The sequence below is a fragment of the Pristiophorus japonicus genome, chromosome 10 (genome assembly GCF_044704955.1).
Source record: "Pristiophorus japonicus isolate sPriJap1 chromosome 10, sPriJap1.hap1, whole genome shotgun sequence".
NCBI classification, from domain to species: Eukaryota; Metazoa; Chordata; class Chondrichthyes; family Pristiophoridae; genus Pristiophorus; species Pristiophorus japonicus.
The window spans coordinates 179,251,563-179,267,834 of NC_091986.1; positions in this window are offsets into that span (position 1 = coordinate 179,251,563).

The window sequence follows — 16,272 nt, forward strand, 5'->3', positions numbered from 1 at the left end:
TACTCATTACAACATCTAGAATTACCTGCGATGTTATAGGTTCCAGAACATATTGCACCAAAAAACTATCTTGAATGCACTCAGGACGTTCACTACCTTTCCGACTTGAGCCATTCTGCTCTTCCCAATCTACTTGAAAATTAAAGTCTCTCATTAAAACAATTCTACTTTTGCTACAAACCACTCTAATCTCTGAATTAATATTTCTGCCACTTCATTGCTGCTTTCAGGAAGCTTTTAGACAACTCCCATACAGTTTTAAGTCCTCTCTTATTTCTCAATTCTATCCATAGAGTCTCTGCAGATTGCTTTCCATTACCTACATTTGCTCTTACTAATGTGGTGGCAGAGCCCATTGTCTGGCCTGGACTGGGCACTCAAGCACTGTGTCATTCACTCCCCCAGTGACTATTGCCAGGGAGGGGGCAGGGTAGGATTCAGTTAGTGACTTATGGAAGGAACAACTTGTAAATGACAGAATATGAGTGAGCTACCATTGGAGGAGTTACAATCAGGCCTGCTTGAGGGCTTATTTCAGCTGCTGAGCCCAGAGATTCAGACCTCAAGGATCTGCGTATGAAAGTGGTTTGATAACTCCGTTTCAGATATAGCATAAAACAGATTGAGATTTTTCTCACAACTTCCATTTCAGGCTTCCAATACTGAAGCTGTGACATATATCTAAGTCCATGCTCTCCAAGTTATTGGACCCAAAAATAATCACACCAGGCAATGAGATCATGCTGAAATCATGAAACCAAAGCTAAAATGTGTGGCAGCTTCCTATAATCATTAAATGCATCATGACTAGTTCATAATCAATAAACCCAAACCCTAGACATATATTACTGCAATCAGCAAAAGATTGGAGTGTCTTGTATAAAATTAATGGACCTTAACAGTGGATCTATTAGCATCACTGAAATCCATAAAGCAGTAACCATTATCAACCAGAAATGTGTTTTGCAGGTTTAGAAACACAGCGTGCAATTGAAGAAGATATGAATCTGCAATGTTCTCTCTGGAGTTACTTTGTGATGTGACTAAGTAATTCCCATTTTTTTTGTACTTTTTAAAAAAGGGATTGAAATAGTTAAGAAAAGTTGGTTCAGAGATCTGCTTCGGTTTACTAAAACCATATAAACATTTTTAGTTACCTCACAATAGAAACGGATTTAAAAAGACCACCACAATTGAGCCCAACTGCAGAGCTGGAGTTATTAAAATGAACAAGCAGTTGAATTATTTGTTTAAATCTATTTTTCTGGGAATCCTGCATGTCGGTGCAGTGGCAATGTCGACGATGACTGCACACTAATCTTTCATCATACAACCTCCCCCAGACTCAGGAGGTGTTTTCTGAGGCTCATTGTGAATCTATCCAAAATAAAGCTGTCCCACAAGGATGATTATCACAGAATCATAGAAATTTACAGCACAGAAGGAGGCAATTTTGGCCCATCGTGTCCGCGCCGGCCAACAAAGAGTTATCCAGCCTAATCCCACTTTCCAGCACTTGGTCCGTAGCCCTGCTGGTTACGGCTCTTCAAATGCACATCCAAGTACTTTTTAAATGCTATGAGGGTTTCTGCTTCTACCACCCTTTCAGGCCGTGAGTTCCAGACCCCCACCACTCTCTGGGTGAAAACGCTTCTCCTCAAATCCCCTCTAAACTTCCTGTCAATTACTTTAAATCTATGATCTTAAGATGTGTTGCCATACTTGATCACCCTCGCATCTTCACACGCAGCAAGATGTCAGTGGAATTTCCAGGTAAACCCAGATTCCCACCAGTCCCCCCGCCACAAATGATATCAGGATTGGGGAAGTGGGTGCGTGGACAGAAGAAGCAACTGCCCCTTTCCATCAGAAATTATTTTTTGATAGCTGATCAGAAATAGATTCCCTATCAATTTCTGGTCCCCGCCCCAAAACAACACAGCACAATTTCTAGGTTAATATATTAAAATAAATAATGCACCAGATGTTAACAACAAATTTTACAATACCATATTGAGAAGTATTCATCCATATGTTTATGGATGGTGTGAGCATTAGGTGACCCAAAACAGAGCCCTGTAAAAGTCAGCCAGTTGCTGCTTCTTGGCCAGAACTTTATCCATTGTCAACACAAGTAAGTAAGGAGATCTTTTCCATGAGTAAAAATGGGAACACATTAGGTAATAAAAAATAAAATATTATAATTTATTTTTATTCAGCTCATATATTTTTAAGAAGTCTAGCTGATTATTTTTTTTTAAAAACTTAATAACAGAAATAAAATTGTGCTTATAACTGTAAAAGTAATTCCATAGTTATCTGGAAGCTGTGGGATTGTCAAAAAAGACTGTAGTCTTGTCTGTGGATAAATTAATTAGTATCATGACTTATTCCTGATTCCATGTGCTAACCAATTTAAAATGTGTAGTTGCTCAGGGGTTGTTGATGATTGTTAAATGTAATGTTTTTGTGTAGATATGAATCGGTAGGATGACTAAAAAGCTAAAGTGGTTATTAGTTCGAATCCCACTATAGCAAGTAGAAAACGACTAAATTATCGTAAAACCCAAATGGCTCATTACAGGCTTTCAGAATAGGGAACCTGCTACCCTATCCCAGAACTGGTTTACATGTGACTCCAGTCCCATACTAAGCAGCTGCCAATAAATGCTGATTTGTCAGTGCTGCTCACCTCCCAAGAAGAAATATAAGAATAACAACTCTCTACTAAGTATTTCACATTGCTGGGAATCATAAGTTTAGATTTTCATGTTTTGATAATTATCTGAAGTTTGGAAAACAAATCAGTGTGCTAAAATTAGAATGTGAATGAAGTTTTTACAGTAACCATTCAATTCCTAGTTTCCATGGATTCAAACCACAGAAACAACCAATAGTTGTCTGGAAAATGTCTCTAACATGACAACCACGCTCATGTTTACATCGAAACATAGAAACATAGAAAATAGGTGCAGGAGTAGGCCATTCGACCCTTCGAGCCTGCACCGCCATTCAATAAGATCATGGCTGATCATTCACCTCAGTATCCCTTTCCTGCTTTCTCTCCATACCCCATGATCCCCTTAGCCATAAGGGCCATATCTAACTCCCTCTCAAATATATCCAATGAACTGGCATCAAGAACTCTCTGTGGCAGGGAATTCCACAGGTTAACAACTCTCTGAGTGAAGAAGTTTCTCCTCATCACAGTCCTAATCAGCCTACCCCTTATCCTAAGACTATGTCCCCTGGTTCTGGACTTCCCCAACATCAAGAACATTCTTCCCGCATCTAAACTGTCTAGTCCCGTCAGAATCTTATATGTTTCTATGAGATCCCCTCTCATCCTTCTAAACTCCAGTGAATAAAGGCCCAGTTGATCCAATCTCTCCTCATATGACAGTCCAGCCATCCCTGGAATCAGTCTGGTGTACCTTCACTGCACTCCCTCAATAGCAAGAACGTCCTTCCTCAGATTAGGAGACCAAAACTGTACACAATATTCCAGGTGAGACCTCACTAAGGTCCTGTACAACTGCAGTAAGACATCCCTGCTCCTATACTCAAATCCCCTAGCTATGAAGGCCAACATACCATTTGCCTTCTTCACTACCTGCTGTACCTGCATACCCACTTTCAGTGACTGGTGAACCATGACACCCAGGTCTCGTTGCACCGCACGTTTTCCAACTCTGCCGCCATCAGATAATATTCTGCCTTCGTGTTTTTGCCCCCAAAATGGATAACCTCACATTTATCCACATTATACTGCATCTGCCATGCATTTGCCCACTCACCTAACCTGTCCAAGTCACCATGTAGCCTTTAGCGTCCTCCTCACAGCTCACACCACCACCCAGTTTAGTGTCATCTGCAAACTTGGAGATATTACACTCAATTCCTTCATCTAAATCGTTAATGTATATTGTAAATAGCTGGGGTCCCAGCACTGAGCCCTGCGGCACTCCACTAGTCACTGCCTGCCATTCTGAAAAGGACCCGTTTATCCCGACTCTCTGCTTCCTGTCTGCCAACCAGTTCTCTATCTACATCAGTACATTACCCCCAATACCATGCGCTTTGATTTTGCACACTAATCTCGTGAGCGGGACCTTGTCAAAAGCCTTTTGAAAGTCCAAATACACCACATCCACTGGTGCTCCCTTGTCCACTCTGCTAGTTACATCCTCAAAAAATTCCAGAAGATTCGTCAAGCATGATTTCCCTTTCATAAATCCATGCTGACTTGGTCCGATCCTGTCACTGTTTTCGAAATGCGCTGCTATTTCAGCCTTAATGATTGATTCCAACATTTTCCCCACTACTGATGTCAGGCTAACCGGTCTATAATTACCCACTTTCTCTCTCCCTCCTTTTTTAAAAAGTGGTGTTACATTAGCTACCCTCCAGTCCATAGGAACTGATCCAGAGTTGATAGACTGTTGGAAAATGATCACCAATGCATCCACTATTTCTAGGGCCACTTCCTTAAGTACTCTGGGATGCAGACTATCAGGCCTCGGGGATTTATCGACCTTCAATCCCATCAATTTCCAGAACACAATTTCCCCCCTAATAAGGATATCCTTCAATTCCTCCTTCTCACTAGACCTACTGTCCCCTAGTACAATCAGAAGGTTTATTTGTGTCTTTCTTTGTCAAGACAGAACCGAAGTATTTGTTCAATTGGTCTGTCATTTCTTTATTCCCCATTATAAATTCACCTGAATCCGACTGCAAGGGACCTACGTTTGTCTTCATTAATCTTTTTCTCGTCACATATTTATGGAAGCTTTTGCAGTCAGTTTACATGTTCCCTGCAAGCTTCCTCTCGTACTCTATTTTCCCCCTCTGAATTAAATCCTTAGTCCTCCTCTGTTGAATTCTAAATTTCTCCCAGTCCTCAGGTTTGTTGCTTTTTCTACCCAAATTATATGCCTCTACCTCAGCTTTAACACTATCCTTAATTTCCCTTGTTAGCCATGGTTGAGCCACCTTCCCCGTTTTATTTTTACTCCAGACAGAGATGTACAATTGCTAAAGTTCATCCATGTGATCTTTAAATGTTTGCCATTGCTTATCCACCGTCAACCCTTTAAGTATCCTTTGGCAGTTTATTCTAACCAATTCACGCCTCATCCCGTCGAAGTTACCTTTCCTTAAGTTCAGGACCCTCGTCTCTGAATTAACTGTGTCACTCTCCATCTTAATAAAGAATTCTACCATATTATGGTCACTTTTCCCCAAGGGGCCTCGCACAAGATTACACATTACACATCACCCAGTCTAGGATGGCCAGCTCTCTGGTTGGTTCTTCGACATATTGGTCTAGAAAACCATCCCTAATACACTCCAGGAAATCCTCCTCCACCGCATTGCTACAAGTTTGGTTAGCCCAATCAATATGTAGATTAAAGTTGCCCATGATAACTGCTGTACCTTTATTGCACACATCCTTATTTCTTGTTTGATGCTGTCCCCAACCTCACTACTACTGTTTGGTGGTCTGTACACAACTCCCACTAGAGTTTTCTGCCCTTTGGTATTCCGCAGCTCCACCCATACCGATTCCACATCATCCAGGATACCGTCCCTCCTTACTATTGCATTAATTTCCTCTTTAACCAGCAATGGCACCCCGTCTCCTTTTCTTTTCTGTCTATCCTTCCTAAATGCTGAATACCCTTGGATGTTGAGTTCCCAGCCTTGGTCACCCTGGAGCCATGTCTCCGTGATGCCAATGACATCATACCCATTAACTGCTATCTGCGCAGTTAATTCGTCCACCTTATTCCGAATACTCCTCGCATTGAGGCACAGAGCCTACAGGCTTATTATTCTAACACACTTTGCCCCTTTAGAATTTTGGTGTAATGTGGTCCTTTTTGTTTTTGGCCTTGGGTTTCTCTGCCCTCCACTTTTACTATTCTCCTTTCTATCATATGCTTCTGACTCCATTTTATTTCCCTCTGTTTAGTCATTTGGCCTGTGCTAAACCTGATCTAGCAATTCTGGATGACAAAACTAGGTTTGAGTGGGTAAATATAAATATTCTTTAACATGAACATCTGCCTCCCCAATAGCATAAACTTGCATTTACATAGCACGATTCATCATCATCATCATAGGCAGTCCCTCGGAGTCAAGGATTATTTGCTCCCACTTTAAAAGTGAGTTCTCAGGTGACTGAGGAGCCCTATGCGGGACCTACAGTCTCTGTCACAGATGGGGCACTCAGTGGTTGAAGGAAAGGGTGGTCGGGGAGCCTGGGTTGACGCATGTTCCTTCCACTGTTAACACTTGTTTTCTGCTTGTTCTCGTGGATGGGACTCAAGGAACTCAGCGCCCTCCCAGATGCTTTTCCTCCACTTTGGGCGATCTTGGGACAGGGATTCCCAGGAGTCGGCGGGGATGTTGCACTTTGTCTAGGAGGCTTTGAAGGTGTCCATGAAGCGTTTCCTCTGCTCAGCTGGGGCTCGCTTGCCGTGCCGAAGTTCCGACTAGAGTGCTTGTTTTGGGAGTCTCGTGTCGCGCATGCGTACAGTAAAGTCCTTACACAATACCACAAATCCACACGAGGCACATTCTATGGACAAGGTCACTCTGTGACCTTTACCTTTATTCACAGTACCACGAAGTGATGACCCTGCGTGGGACCTCCCTTTATATACCTGGATGACCAGATGAGGAGTGTCTCCCACAAGTTCACCCCCCGTGGTCAATGTGTGCATTTCTCAAGTATATACAGTATTGCAGTGTTGTTACATGAAGGTTACATACATGACATCACCTCCCCCCCAATGTCTTGTTGGGATCACAGGTTAAGTCTTTCGGGTGGTCTGCGCTCCCTCGTGGAGCGCCGCAGTTGGGGCTCTGGCTGTTGAGTTTTGGCCTGCGTGTCTGTCCCCTGTAGTGATTCCGGGCTGACCGCAGGGACTGTGCATGCTGCTGAATGTTCTTGTTGCTCATTTACTGGCGGTGGTGTGAATACCATCTCATGATCTTCCTCAGGTTCCTCAGAGTCCATGCTGAACCTTTTTTTTACTTGGTCCAGATGCTTGTGGCATATCTGCCCATTTTTAAGTTTAACCACGATGACCCTATTCCCCTCTTTGTCTATTACAGTACCTTCAAGCCCCAAAGCGTGATGAAGAACAAATACGGGGTCACCAATTTCTATACATCTCCCCCTTGAATTTCAGTCATGGTACTCATTTTGGGACTGACGTTTGCCTTCAACAATGTTGGACAAGACAGGATGAATGAGGGACAGCCGAATTTTGAGTGTACATTTCATAAGGAGCTCCGAGGCGGGACCCCCGTGAGCGAGTGCAGTCGGGACCTATAGGCCAGTAGGAGGCACGATAGGCGGCATTGAAGGAAGGGACCTTGAATCCTGAGCATGCCTTGTTTTATGCTTTGGACCGGACGTTCCGCCTGGCCATAGGAAGCCGGCTTGAACGGTGCTGTCCTGACATGGTTGATGCCATTACCCGACAACTCCCGGAATTCGTAGCTAGTGAAACATGGGCCATTATCGCTAACAAGGAAGTCCGGCAAACTGTGGGTCGCAAAGACCGCACGTAGACGCTCCACAGTGGTGGATGTCGTGCACGAATTCAAAATGATGCACTCGATCCATTTCGAGTACGCATCAACCACGATGAGAAACATTTTCCCCATGAACGGGCCCACATAGTCTATGTGAATGCGTGACCATGGCCTGGTGGGACAGAGCCATGGGCTGAGCGGGGCCTCCCTGGGGGCATTTCCCAGCTGAGCGCACGTCGTGCACCTGCGAACACAGTGTTCCAGGTCTGAATCAATTCCCGGCCACCAAATGTGTGACCGGGCAATGGCCTTCATCAGTACGATGCCTGGGTGCTCGCTGTGGAGTTCCCTGATGAAAGCTTCCCTGCCCCTCTGGGGCATGACTACCCAGCTGCTCCATAGTAGGCAGTCGGCTTGGATGGAGAGCTCATCCATCCGCTTGTGAAACGGTCTGACCTCCTCAGGGCATGCTCCGTGTGCGGGCGCCCAATCCCCAGTCAGGACACATTTCTTAATCAAAGATTGGAGGGGATCTCTGTTGGTCCAGATTTTGATCTGGCGGGCTGTGATCGGGGAGCCTGCGCTGTCAAAGGCATCGACAGCCATGACCATCTCAGCGCTTTGCTCCGCTGCCCCCTCAGTGGTGGCCAGTGGAAGCCTGCTGAGTGCGTCAGCGCAATTTTCAGTGCCCGACCAGTGCCGGATGGTGCAGCCATATGCAGCCAGCGTGAGAGCCCATCGCTGTATGCAAGCTGATGCATTGGCATTGACAGTCTTGCTGTCTGACAACAGGGATGTTAATGACTTGTGGTCCGTTTCTAATTCAAACCTCCTGCCAAAAAGTTACTGGTGCATCTTTTTCACCCCATAGACACATGCGAGTGCTTCCTTCTCAACCATCCCATATTCACGTTCTGCTTGAGAGAGCGACTTGGAGGCATAAGCCACAGGTTGGAGTTGCCCCTCAGCATTGCACTGCTGCAACACACACCCAACCCCATAGGACGATGCATCACATGTCAGAACCAATTTCTTACAGGGGTTGTACAGGGTCAACAACCTATTTGAACAGAATAAGTTACGTGCCCAATTGAAAGCCCGTTCTTGACAGTCTCCCAAAACCAATCGCAACTCTTACACAGGAGCACGTGTAGCGGCTCCAACAATGTGCTTAAGTTCGGCAGAAAGTTCCCAAAATAGTTCAAGAGTCCCAGAAATGAATGCAACTCCAATGTGTTGCAGGGCCTGGGCGCTCGTCGAATTGGATTCGGTAGGCCGAATCCCGTCTGCAGCAACCCTCCTGCCCAGAAACTCGACTTCGGGAGCAAAAAACACACGCTTAGGTTTCTTCAGTCGCAGGCCGACCTGGTCCAGTCGGCGTAGCACCTCTTCCAGGTTGTGGAGGTGTTCCTCGGTGTCCCGACCAGTGATGAGGATGTCGTCCTGAAATATGATTGTTCCAGAAATGGATTTGAGCAGGCTTTCCATGTTTCTTTGAAAGATCGCGGCCGTTGATTGAATGCCAAACGGGCACCTGTTGTAAACAAACAGTCCCTTGTGTGTGGTGATTGTGGTCAGTAGTTTGGATTGGTCGGCCAGTTCTTGGGTCATGTAGGCTGAAGTGAGGTCCAACTTGGTGAACAGCTTGCCGCCTGCCAGCGTGGCAAAAAGATCCTCCGCTCTCGGAAGGGGGTATTGGTCTTGTAGGGACACCCGGTTGATAGTGGCCTTGTAGTCGCCACAGATCCTGACCGAGCCATCCGCTTTTAGGACGGCAACAATGGGGCTCGCCCAGTCACTGAATTCAATGAGCAAGATGATGCCCTCTCTCAGCAAACGGTCCAATTCGCTTTCAATTTTCTCCCGCATCACATACGGCACAGCTCTGGCTTTGTGGTGCACTGGTCTGGCGTCCGGGGTGATGCGAATCACTACTTTAGTAACTTTGAATGTCCCGACGCCAGGTTGGAATAACGACTCAAAATGCTGTAGGACCTGTGAGCATGAACTTCGCTCCACAGATGACACTACGTGCACATCCCCCCATTTCCAGTTCATCTCAGCTAACCAGTTTCTCCCCAACAGTGCGGGACCATTGCCCGGGACAATCCAGAGTGGCAGCCGGTTCACCGATCCATTGTGTGTGACCGCCAACATTGCACTGCCTAGCACTGGAATGATTTCTTTGGTGTACGTCCGTAGTTGAGTCTCAATGCGTTCTAGTTTGGGTCTGCTGGCTTTGAGTAGCCATAGCTTTTCGAATTGTTGAACGCTCATGGGTGACTGGTCGGCCCCCGTGTACAGCTCTGTGCGTACCGCGATGCCGTTTAATAGGACCTTCATCATCATTGGTGGCGTTTTGCGATATATGAGCTGTGAATGTTTGCCACATGAACCTGCTGAACTTCAGCGTCCATTGATTCGCCCCACGCGACATCCTGCCTTGCAGACCCCTCTTCTGGTCCATCCGCCTCGTAAATTAGCCTGGTCGCAGGCTTCCTGCACATTCTAACTAAATGGCCAGTGGGGTTACAATTTCTGCAGGCGAACTGTTGAAACCTGCAAGTCCTGGCAGCATGTCTGCCCCCACACCTCCAGCATGAACTGAGATTCCCATTGTTGTGAACAAAAGAGCTGTTACAAGGCATTCCTCACTGATTGTCCCTTTGACTGCTCTTGAGCACCTTGATAGTGGGTGTCAATGGCCCCATATCAGAATGCATTGTCCACTGGGATGGCGTAAATGTCCGTTCAGCCTGCCATTGTCTGTGTTGAAAACCTGTTCTGGGGTCTATTGCTGCCTGGGGTGTGTCGAACTGCCCTTGCCTGCCTGCTGGGCTCTGAGTCGCGTTTATGATATTGACCCCCTGATCCATCGCCACGTTGGAGTCCGATTTGCTCGCGTATATTATCTTGGTATCCTCCTCCCCCGCCATAAAAGTCTGAGCCGCCGCCGCTTCCAAGGTCAAGTCCTTGGTCTCGATTAACTTTCTGAAAATCCCGGCATGACCGATGCCCTCAATAAAGAAATCCCTTAGCATCTCCCCCCTGCAGTCGTCTGTGAACTTACAGAGGCTGGCCAAGCGCCGGAGGTCCGCAACGAAGTCCGGTATGCTCTGTCCTTCCCGACGTCGGTGGGTATAAAATCTATGTCGGGCCATGTGTATGCTGCTCGCCGGTTTGAGGTGCTCACTGATTAGTTTGTCCGCCGGCTTCTCAGGTGCTAGCAGGTCTTCAATGAGCGCGTAAGTCTTAGATCCACAGCTGGTCTGTAGGTGAGCCCTTCATGGGGAACATTCTACCCGCATCTAACCTGTCCCATCCCGTCAGAACCTTATGCGTTTCTATGAGATCCCTTCTCATCCTTCTAAACTCCAGTGTATAAAGGCCCAGTTGATCCAGTGTCTCCTCATATGTCAGTCCAGCCATCCCTGGAGTCAGTCTGGTGAACCTTCGCTGCACTCCCTCAATAGCAAGAACGTCCTTCCTCAGATTAGGAGACCAAAACTGAACACAATATTCCAGGTGAGGCCTCACCAAGGCCCTGTACAATTGCAGTAAGACCACCCTGCTCCCATACTCAAATCCTCCAGCTATGAAGGCCAATTTGCCTTCTTCAACTCCTGCTGCACCTGCATGCCAACTTTCAATGACTGATGAACCATGACACCCAAGTCTCGTTGCACCTCACCTTTTCCTAATCTGCCGCCATTCAGAAAATATTCTGCCTTCGTGTTTTTGCCACCAAAGTGGATAACCTCACATTTATCCACATTATACTGCATCTGCCCTGCATTTGCCCACTCACTGAACCTGTCCAAATCACCCTGCAGCCTCTTAACATCCTCCTCGCAGCTCACACCACCACCCAGTTTAGTGTCATCTGCAAACTTGGAGATATTACATCCAATTTTGAAAAGGGCCCGTTTATCCCGACACTCTGCTTCCTGTCTGCCAACCAGTTCTCTATCCATTTCAGTATATTACCCGCAATACTATGAGCTTTGATTTTTCACACCAATCTCTTGTGTCGGACCTTGTCAAAAGCATTTGGAAAGTACAAATACACCACATCCACTGGTGCTCCCTTGTCCACTCTACTAGTTACATCCTCAAAAAATTCCAGAAGATTTGTCAAGCATGATTTCCCTTTCATAAATCCATGCTGACTTCGACCGATCCTGTAACTGCTTTCCAAATGCGCTACTATTTCAGCCTTAATAATTGATTCCAACATTTTCCCCACTACTGATGTCAGGCTAACCGGTCTATAATTACCCGCTTTCTCTCTCCCTCCCTTTTTGAAAAGTGGTGTTATATTTGCTACCCTCCAGTCCATAGGAACTGATCCAGAGTTGATAGACTGTTGGAAAATGATCACCAATGCATCCACTATTTCTAGGGCCACTTCCTTAAGTACTCTGGGATGCAGACTATCAGGCCCCAGGGATTTATCGGCCTTCAATCCCATCAATTTCCCTAACACAATTTCCTGCCCAATAAGGATATCCTTCAGTTCCTCCTTCTCACTAGACCCTCGGTTCTATAGTACTTTGCAGAAAGTTATTTGTGTCTTCCTTCATGAAGACAGAACCAAAGTATTTGTTCAATTGGTCTGTCATTTCTTTATTCCCCATTATAAATTCACCTGAATCCGACTGCAAGGGACCTACGTTTGTCTTCATTAATCTTTTTCTCGTCACATATTTATGGAAGCTTTTGCAGTCAGTTTTTATGTTCCCTGCAAGCTTCTTCTTGTATTGTATTTTCCCCCTCTTAATTAAACCCTTTGTCCTCCTCTGCTGAATTCTAAATTTCTCCCAGTCCTCAGGTTTGTTGCTTTTTCTGGCCAATTTATATGCCTCTTCCTTGGATTTAACACTATCCTTAATTTCCCTTGTTAGCCACGGTTGAGCCACCTTCCCCGTTTTATTTTTACTCCAAACAGGGATGTACAATTGCTGAAGTTCATCCATGTGATCTTTAAATGTTTGCCATTGCCTATCCACCGTCAACCCTTTAAGTATCATTTGCCAGTCTATTCTAGCCAATTCACGTCTCAAACCATCGAAGTTACCTTTTCTTAAGTTCAGGACCCTAGTTTCTGAATTAACTGTGTCACTCTCCATCTTAATAAAGAATTCTACCATGTTATGGTCACTCTTCCCTAAGGGGCCTCGCGCAACAAGATTGCTAATTAGTCCCTTCTCATTACACATCACCCAGTGTAGGATGGCCAGCTCTCTAGTTGGTTCCTCGACATATTGGTCCAGAAAAACATCCCTAATACACTCCAGGAAATCCTCCTCCACCGCATTGCTACCAGTTTGGTTAGCCCAATCTATATGTAGGTTAAAATCACCCATGATAACTGCTGCACCTTTATTGCACGCATCCCTAATATCTTGTTTAATGCTGTCCCCAACCTTACTACTACTACTGTTTGGTGGTCTGTACACAACTCCCACTAGCGTTTTCTGCCCCTTGGTATTCTGTAGCTCCACCCAAAACGATTCCACATCATCCAAGCTAATGTCCTTTCTTACTATTGCATTAATTTCCTCTTTAACCAGCAACGCCACCCTGCCTCCTTTTCCTTTCTGTCTATCCTTCCTATTCAGGATGATGAGTTCCCAGTCTTGGTCACCCTGGATCCATGTCTCCATGATGCCAATTACATCATACTCGTTAACTGCTATCTGCGCAGTTAATTCGTCCACCTTATTCCTAATATTCCTTGCATTGAGGCACAGAGCCTTCAGGCTTGTCTTTCAAACACACTTTGAATTTTGGTGTAATGTGGCCCTTTTTGCTTTTTGCCTTAGGTTTCTCTGCCCTCCACTTTTACTTTTCTTCTTTCTATCTTTTGCTTCTGCCCCCATTCTACTTCCCTCTGTCTCCCTGCATAGGTTCCCATCACCCTGCCATATTAGTTTAACTCCTCCCCAACAGCACTAGCAAACACTCCCCCTAGGACATTGGTTCCGGTCCTGCCCAGGTGCAGACCGTCCGGTTCCTCCCCCAGAACCGGTTCCAATGTCCCAGGAATTTGAATCCCTCCCTTGTGCACCACTCCTCAAGCCATGTTCTCATCTGAGCTATCCTGCGATACCTACTCTGACTAGCACGTGGCACTGGTAGCAATCCTGAGATTACGACTTTTGAGGTCCTACTTTTTATTTTAGCTGCTAGCTCCCTAAATTCATCTTGTAGGACCTCATCCCGTTTTATATCTATATCGTTGGTACCTATATACACCATATTGTAGGCCTCCAGACTCGAGGCTGCTGCTCCTCCTCGCTCTCCCCCTCCCCGACTGCATCTCTGAGCCATATAGGAGGGCAGATGTCACTACTGCCCTGTAGACCATGAGCTTGATGCTGGGTTTGAGGTCCTGTCCTTCAAACACTCTTCCTCAGGTGACCGCAGGCTGTGCTGGCACACTGAAGGCAGTGTTGGACCTTGTCGTCAATGTCTGCTCTTGCTGACAGTAGGCTCCAGAGTTATGGAAAATGCTCCACGTTGTCCAAGGCATCGTCATGGATTTTGATAATCGGGGAGCGGAGGGGCGGCGGCAGTGCTGTTTGGAGGGATCAGGTTGGTAGAGGACCTTTGTCATACGGATGTTTAGCGTAAGGCCCATGCTCTCGTATGCCTCGGTGAAGGTGTTGATGATAGCTTGGAGTGTGGCCTCTGAGTGTGCGCAGACGCAAGCGTCGTCTGCGTTCTGTAGTTCAATGACAGAGGATGGGATGACTCTGGATCTGGCATGGAAGTGGCGGAGGTTGAACAGATTCCCATCTGTTCTATAATTTAGATCAACTCCGGTGGGGAGCTTGCTAAGAGCATTGTAGCAAGAAAGATCGTAAAGAGGTGCGATGACGCAGCCCTGCTTGACCCTGGTGCGAACGTAAATTGGTTCTGTGGTGGATCCATTGGTCAGGATCACGGCTTGCATGTCATCGTGGAGCACATGGAGGATGGTGACAAACTTTTGAGGGCAGCCAAAACAGAGGAGGACGCTCCATAATCCCTCATGGTTGACAGTGTCAAAGGCCTTTCTGAGGTCAAAGAAGGCCATTTTACAAGGGCTGGTGCTGGTCCCTGCATTTCTCTTGTAGTTGTCACGTGATGAAGATCATGTCCGTTGACATGATTAACGATTAACAGGATCATAATCAGACAGAAATTGACATCAAGACAAAGAAGGAGATATTAGGTTGGGTGACTAGAAGCTTGGTCTTACAGATGTGACATTAAACCGACACCCCATCTGCCCTCTCAAGTGGACGTAAAAGGTCCCATGGCATTATTTCTAAGAAGAGAAGGCGAGTTCTCCCCGGTGTCCTGGCCAATATTTATCCCTCAAACAACATCACCAAAACAGATTATCTGGTTATTATCACATTGCTGTTTGTGGAAGCTTACTGCTTGCAAATTGGCTGCTGCATTTCCTACATTAAACAGTGGCTACACTTCAGAAGTAATTCATTGGGTGTGAAGCACTTTGGGATGTCCTGAGGATGTTAAATGTGCTATATAAATGCAAGTTCTTTCTTTCACAATGTGGTAGGTTTCACGGAGGATCTTCAAGGAGGTGAGAGCAGTGGAGAGGTTTAGAATTCCAGAGCTTAGGGTCTAGATGGTTGAAGGCCAAGGATGGGGCAAAGTAAGTGGAGGATGCACAAGAGGCCAGAGTTGAAGAAATGTAGAGTTCTTGGAGAGTTGTAGAGCTGGAGAAGGTTACAGAGATAGGGAGGGATGAAGCCATGGAAGGATTTGAATATGAGGATGCAAATTGAAGAATTGGTGGACTAGAGCCAATGTAGATTACTCAGCACAGGGGTGAGTGAGACTTGGTGCTGGTTAAAATACGGGTAGCAGAGTTTTGAATTAGCATAAGTTTATGGAGGGTGGGATATGGGAGGTAGGCTGGGAGTGCATTGAAATGGCGGAGTCTGAAAGTAATAAAAGCATGGATGAGGGTTTCAGCAGCAGATAAGCTAAGGCTGTGGCAGAGAAAGGCAATGTCAGGAAGATAGAAGTAGGCTCTCTTTACGATGGTCACAAGTTCAGCTCAGCATCCAATAGAACACCGAGATTGTGAACAGCCTGGTTAGGCTGAGACAGTGGGTAGGGAGGGGGATGGATTCAATTGCTCGGAAATGGAGCTGTGGTGGGGCCGAAGGCAATGGCATCTCTCTAACAATGAGTAATTGGAGGAAATTGTGTCTCATCCAGGACAGGATGTCGGACAAGCAGTCTGACAACACAGAGGTGGTGGAGGATTTCAGAGAAATGGTGGTGAGTGTACATTTGGAATCTGACGTTATGTCTTGGATAATTTCGATGAGCATAACATAAAATAAGTATAAAAAGTTACCAGAAATACAAGCGAAATAGATCCATTGCTGCCTAGCTTTATCCAGAATTCAAAAGGTTAATGATATTATTTTTGTACATTAATTTTTTACAGAACTAACGGAGTTGTTACGACATTAAGGCCAACCACAAATTACGTCTGAAAAATATTTTCCTTCACTGATGTGGTTTTACTAATGACAAATATACTTTTTGGCAAGCAAGGATTAAGCATGAGAACATCGTAAATGGATCCCTAAGCAAATGCAATAGACATTGGTAAGGAAGTCCTTACCGGTTTGCTTTTAGAAGATCAACGTCTACATAGTTATCAGTTGGAATTAAAAGATATCGTCAGAT